Raw genomic sequence first — 6,980 nt, forward strand, 5'->3', positions numbered from 1 at the left:
GTGAAGGAAACCATCCTGTGACGATGTCCGTCCTGCCAGGAGCGATCCATAGGTGTGTCCGGGGCCATCGGCACGGAAGTCCCCACGACTCCGTGTCAGACACGTAACAGACACCCCGACCCGCACGCGGAGGCGGGGGGACCCTACGTGGTCACAGCGGCGAGAGCCCGAGCACCCCCCGGGGAACCTGCTCCCTGACCGGGAACCGAGTCGGCGCGGAGCGGAAACACCACGCGCGGCCCGGATGCTCCGGAGCCCGGAGACAGAAGACCCTAGAGCCACGCGCACAGCCCAGCCCGGGACCCCGCGGCATTCAACGTCACCGCGCAGTAAGCCGCGCCAGGCCCTTCCCCCGCCGAGTCCCCTGAACACCGACCTCCCCCTTCAGCGGTGTCTGCTCCGGAAGCCCCCCCTCCCCCGGCCACGCTTTCTCCTTACCTGTTCCTCCCGCGCCGGGTCCTGAGGAGACCTGGTTCTTGTCCCTGTGGACTTGGGCCCAAGTCCTCCCGAATCCTCCACAGAGGGTCCTGAGGAGGCCGGGCTCCTATTGGAGTGGCCTGGCCCCAAGTCCTCCCGAAGCCTTCACAGCGGGTCCGAGGATACCAGGTTCCTGTCCTTGTGGCCGCGGCCCCACGTCCTTCAGAATCCCCTACAGCTGATCCTGAGGAAGCGGAGGCGGACTGAATGCGCGTGCGCGCGCCAGCGTCAGGGAGCAGGGTTTGGGCGCCCCCTGCAGGCGGTGAAGGTAGCGCAGGGCACGTTGGGGGTCACAGGTCCGTGGAGGCGGCGCCCTCTCCTGGCCGCCCACTGAATCCATTACACTTTGGAAATTGAAAATCAAGTGGAGCCCACTATCCCCCAACTTGGCCAAAAACAGTTAAGGAAAAAACTAGTTGGAAACCATATTAAATGAAATGTACACATAAACTTTACAACCTACACCAAAAGTCACTGGAAACTTTACATAAAATGGAAACACAAGGGGCAACTCTTCCAGCCCACGGGTCCTTGTCCCTGTGCTTTAATAAAATCACCTTTTTGCACCAAAGACGTCTTTAAGAATCCTTTCTTGACCCTCGGCTCTGGACCCCGTGAACCTCACTATCACCCCCAAAACCTCATTATTTATATTGCACCCATCACGTGAGGCGATAAGCCTTTTCATCTGCACTCTGAGCCAGTGCAAACTCCATGAATACTCTTTCCTTCCTTTACCCTCATTCCAGGGCCTTTTGAAAAGCATGATCTTATTGGAACACATTCATATAAATCGCTCAGGCTGCAATCCTCTCGACCGTGGCTACTCTACAGGGAGGAGGAAGCCTGCCTTATGGCTGGAAGTTGGTGCCCTCGCCAGGATGGTGACATCTTAAAGGAACTAAGATCGACTATGAAGCATGAAGCCAATAAAGCCCCTTGGAAATGTTGGCCGATGCCTTTCTTACAGAGTCCCCAGCAGCCTTATCAGGTGCGTAAAGAATGTCACTTTCTGGCAGGTGCAGGAACCTCAGGCTACTTTGGGGGCCTCAGGAAGAGGAATCTGCCCAAATCTGCAGGTATTGCAGGCAGGTCTGAGGGCAAGTACTTGGCTCGGCTTCTGCCATGGAGAGGCTGCTAAGATTTCAAGCTAAAGGTTCCTTAGGAAAGGTTCCAGCAAGGCAACCTTCCAAAGATCTATATGATCAATTGCTAAACTTGCTGAGCTTATGTAGATAACTAGGTCAAGCTTGCTAAAACTGACTTGTTTTACAAACGAATTAGTCTTGATTTGGCTACCTCTAGAAAGGAGGGTTTTTGAAGGAAAAAAACAGGTTTCAATAATGCACCTTTGTGGATGTTAAATTCTACTCCTGATAAGCTTTAAATGTTGTTTGCCTGAGCTGGACAATTTGAGATAAACGTGAAAAAAAGTTGTCACAATAGCACAGATATGGACAATCTCTTTGCTTGTTATTCTGTGAGATAGTAACAGGACCCCGTGGTGTATGATTGTTTAAATAGCTAAACATGGGACGAACCCCTCCACTAATTGCATATGGAAAGTCTTTCCTCACTGGAGACCTATCAGTAAATAGACTCTGGTGCTTTCTTTAACTATTCAGTTGAGGCCGGGTTAATTGATCCATCTCTAAATGAATATGCAAGTCATAGCCTCCCTGCACCTGATCTGACAGTTGCTAGAAGCCCACCCCATATAAACCCAGGAGATATGATGTGTTTTAAGGATTGGAAGTCTAATACAGCAGGGGTTTTAACTCCAAAATGGAGGGGCCCTTTACTGGGTTGTATTATGTACTCCACTGTAGTACAATTAGAAGGCCATTCTTCATGGGCTTACATATCAAGAATTAAACCTGTACCTTCCTCGCAGAAATCTAGAATGCAAGCTGATGTGCCTGCTTATTCCTGTGAACCAGTGGAAGACCTCAGGTATCTCTTCAAATGATAATATGGACTGAAGGAAAATTACAAAAGGTTTTTATATTTAGGCTTCTCTTTCTCATAATATGAACCTTATTTTGTTGTCTTTTCCGGTGTTTCCCTGCCTGGTGCCAAGACTCCTTCCCAGCCATAACTTCTAGAAGACAGATGATGCTTTCTACTCAAGGAGGTTCATATATGTTGTCTACCTTGGATTAAGTGCCTCTGCCTGTGGTAACTCCTATATATAAATACCTTCCCCAACTGACCAATGTTGACCCATAGGTAAAGACATCTCTATGCCACTACCCAACAGGAAGAAGTTACAGAAGATGAGACCTTCCATCTTCAGCAAACTCAAAGATTTTAAGGGTCAGAATTGTTCAGGGGGAGAATGAAGTGGGAAACAAAGGCAGAAGGAAATGGCAGATAACTCCTTATAACCTGTAGCCCATTGACAAATACTTGATGCAGACAAGCAAAATGTTTCTCCAGGAATTCCCTACTGTCTTAATGCTAATGATTTGTTAGGGGAAAAAAACAAACTTTGACGATAGCTAGACCTCCAGTATCCTGTACATCTTCTTTAGCATGTGAAAATCTCACTGGAAAGTTTCCCCGGACTTTACTAACCCCAACTCCATAGTATATAACCAGTCTCTCTTCACAGTCCTGGAGCAGCTCTTCACAGTCCTGGGGCAGCTCTTCCTGTCCATGGGTCCTGTCCCTGTACTTTAATAAAATTACCTTTTTGCACCAAAACATAAATTAATATATAAATAATAAAATAAAATAAAAATGCAAAAACAAGCAGCACCTGGGTGGCTCAGTCAGGTAAGCGTCTGACTCCTGATTTCCATGCAGGTCATGATCTCATGATTCGGGAGAACAGCTTCACATTGAGCTCTCTGCAGGCAGCACAGATCTCTGAAAATAAATAAACACTAAACACAATAAAACACAAATACAAAGACCAGTCCAAAAAAAGAGGAAAATTGATAACATGGACTATTTAAATTTCAAACTTCTACCCTGATAAACCTTGTTCAAAGAACCAAAAGACAAGCCACGAACTGGGAGAAATTATTTGCAAGCCATGTATCTGAATTCAGAATGGACCCTGATCCTAAACCTTAGCTCTCACAAGGTCTTCTACCTCTAGGTCGGAACCCACAAACTCCAGTTACTCATTGCAGTGCTGTTCCTCATGAGTCCTACGGACAACTGGATTCTCCTTGGATCTTCCACCACACCAGCCTAAACACTTTAACCATTATTTCCAGTGACTCAAGGTTCGCCCTAACTCCTATCTTCATCTCCTAAACCCTCCTTCCCTAAACCATTACCATCTGATCCCTCTAATCTCTCAACTAATAAGCAGTCATCCACCAAACCTTCTAAACCCACATCCAGTACTCTCACCCCTCCCACCTAAACAATTACCCTCTCAAACCCTCACTCACTCACCCTTAAACTGTCACCTTCCAAATTCTGAGCCCACTAGCTCCCCACACACCACACATGGAACCTCCTAACCCTTCCCCCAACAAACAACTACCAACTGACTCCCTCATTCACTCACCCACAAAAAATACTTCATCTCAAACACAATAACACTCTTCTTCCCACCTCCACACACCAAAATACCCAAATCGTAAGGGCATGTCACCTAAAAGTCATATGCCGAAACCTATCCCCTAAAAATGATGGAACGTCGATGAAGAAATTGAAAAAGACACAAATAAATGGAAAGATATTATATGCTCATGGATTATAAAAGTGAATATTATAAAAATCCATTTACCAAAAAATGACATACAGATTCAACGTAAGCCCTCCTGTTCAACATTCTAGTGCCATCTTGCACAGAACTAGAAAAATCCTTAACGCCGTGTGAAACCATCGACGACCATGAAAAGCAAAAGAATATGTACAAAGAAGAACAAACCAGAGGCATTATATTCCCTGATCTAAAACTATATTACAAAGCTATAGTAACCAAAACAGGACGCTATGGGCTAAGAGGCAGAAAGACCAATGGAGCAGAACAGAGAGCCCAAAAGCAAGTCCACACATATGTGGTCAATTAATTCGCAATAAAGGAGCCAAGATGAAAAGACAGTCTCTTCCAAGAATGGTGCTGGGAAAACTGGACAGACCCAAGCAGAACACCAGACCTCTATCTCACACCACACACAACAACTCACTAAAAACCCCCAACAGCAAAGAGGAAGGAAGACCACTGGTATGGAGGGCAGGGCTGCCCCGAAGTCAATGAACCCTGGTACCTTGATGAGATCCATTCCCAATGGGGACACTGGCAGGATGTGCAGTGGTTCTAATTTCCTCCTGAGCTCCACTGATTAAATTCCAGCAAAGACAACGCTGGCCTCAGCTGTCTCCTGGTGATGTTTCTAATTCTGAAACAGTGGCTTTATAGGAGAACAAGAGAATGTGCTTCAGAACCTTCCTCAATGAAGGAAGGAAGAGGGAAATTGAAAGGGATGGAGCCCAAGGAGTTTTTCCTGCAAGGGCCCCTGTGGGGAGAGACAAGGACAGGACAGCAGGGAAGTGATGGATGGCAGTACAGCCAGTGCCTCCGAGGCACATGGAGAAGGCCCTGTTCTGAGGGCACGAGGACCAAGCACCCACTTCCTTCCCAGGGCGCTCCTTCTCTCAGTCCTGACTGAGGATGCTGTCCTGGAGAGGGGTGTTCCAAGTCTGCATATGCCTCTTATGGTTTAGGGTCAGAATCCTGATGGGGGGACCCTTTATCCATGCATGTGCTCCAGGTGACGCTTTGGTCATCAGACACATCACAGGTTACTACAAGGGGGCCCTCCCATGAAGGCTTCTGAGAGGTGGGCCAGCAAGAGATAAAATGGGCTGGGAGGGAGGGTACACACACCTTACCCAAAAACACCATCTCTAGGCCCTTCTAAGTGCAAGAGTCTTGGGGGGTTCTAGCCACTGAACCTAATCCCTTCCCTTGCTCACTCTGACCCCCACCCCCACCCCAGCCTTCACACTGGGATCAAGACCAGTTCCTCAACACAACAGGCTTTCAAGGAATTATTGTTGACCACGGGCAGGCACCGCTTCTGCCCAGGCACTGGTGCTCCAGTGTAGGCCTCAGGGGGGATAACAGAGCTGAGGGGCAGGGGGAGCTGGACTAGGCTAAACTAGCACTAATATTCTATTTTTATCATCTCCTGAGCGCCTACCGTGGCATAGGCCCCAGCCAGTCACTGGGGTTACAGAGTCAGAAAAGCCCCGCTTTGTGCAGGAGAGGCATTGCAGGGGGCCCACTGACCCCAGGCCCACCACTGACCACAGAGCACTGAGCATTCCCCATGACCTCTGAACACATCTACGGCCGGCCCATCCCCAGAGCACTCAACCCTCGGGTCTTAGCCATGGGGCATCTTTCCTCAAAAACACAGGTCTAGAATGCCCCTACCACCCACTACAGCCCTGAAGTTTCCAGAAAGCCTACATATTCTGTTGGACATCTGCAGGCTGGAGGGGGATAAGGCAAGAAAATGACACCCCAGTGGAATAAATGCTAGGGAGACTGTCTTCTCTACCCCATGAGTCCTGCCCTCTGGACCCCTGGACCCCTGGCCCTCAAGGCTGGTGAGCAGGTCTGGGCTGAGAGGCTCTCTTTGCATTGTTGTTGATCTTTCCTTCCTCAGATGTGGCTTGGAACCTTGGAAATAAATGTTGAGATTGGCTTTTTCAAGTGTTTTCCTGAAACAGTGGTTGAGGCCAAAGATGTCTTGATGCTGCCATGGATGGGCCCACAGTGGGGAACTTTCAGAGCTGGGGACAACCTGATGCCCTCCACATCCCTGGGCTGACGCCCCTCACTCACCTTGTAATGGAATTTCTCAGGATCTGCTGGTGGCAGGAGGGGGTGGGATGGGGGGTGTCTGGGGGTTGTTCCAAAACCATGACCATCTCTCGACATCGGCACCACATACCTGGTGGCTCTGCTCTGCCTACTGGATCCCCTTAGAAATTACATCTGGGATCAGATGCTGTTAGTCCCCTGTTCCAGCCTCCCTGCCGGTGGCCCATCTGCTTGTGCTGAGGCTGTGTTCAATGCCGTGGACGGGAGGCCAACCCCAGGGCTGATCCCCAGTTGGCAGCAGCAGGAGACCTGACACAAGCCATGGGAAGGAAGCTTACTGGAGGGTCTCAACTACAAGCCGAATCTTTGAGTTGCTGCTCCATGAGCCAGGGCTTTTTTTCTGGAAAACTCACTGGTATGGGCAGCAACTTGGATTTTCAGGAATATCTCACTGGATTTGATGTCAACTTATGTAATATTAAAGGACCTTACTTCATCTTATTAACTTCAATGTGGCTGAATTAGCAAACATAAGCCCTGTTTACAAAATGCCCTAAGTTGCCAGTGAGGAGACAGCATGAAGTCAGAAAGGACTACATTAGGAAGCCAGGTCCCCAGTGTCATCCCTTTGCAAACTGTGAAGACCTAGGATGTAATTTGCTGGGACCACTGATACCCTTGCTCCCCAGAAGCTGAGAAGGACCCA

At 48.7% G+C, this 6,980-nt stretch overlaps 1 long non-coding RNA gene across 1 annotated transcript; it reads left to right on the forward strand.

Moving 5' to 3' along the window:
- The first annotated feature begins 152 nt into the window (after positions 1-152).
- On the forward strand, positions 153-2,456 carry LOC115275307. Its single transcript, XR_003901483.1, has 3 exons — positions 153-329; positions 1,227-1,468; positions 2,372-2,456. It is a non-coding gene; the product is annotated as an uncharacterized LOC115275307 (long non-coding RNA).
- Positions 2,457-6,980: the final 4,524 nt, after the last annotated feature.

This window comes from Suricata suricatta, chromosome 12 (assembly GCF_006229205.1).
Source record: "Suricata suricatta isolate VVHF042 chromosome 12, meerkat_22Aug2017_6uvM2_HiC, whole genome shotgun sequence".
In the NCBI taxonomy this organism is placed as follows: Eukaryota; Metazoa; Chordata; class Mammalia; order Carnivora; family Herpestidae; genus Suricata; species Suricata suricatta.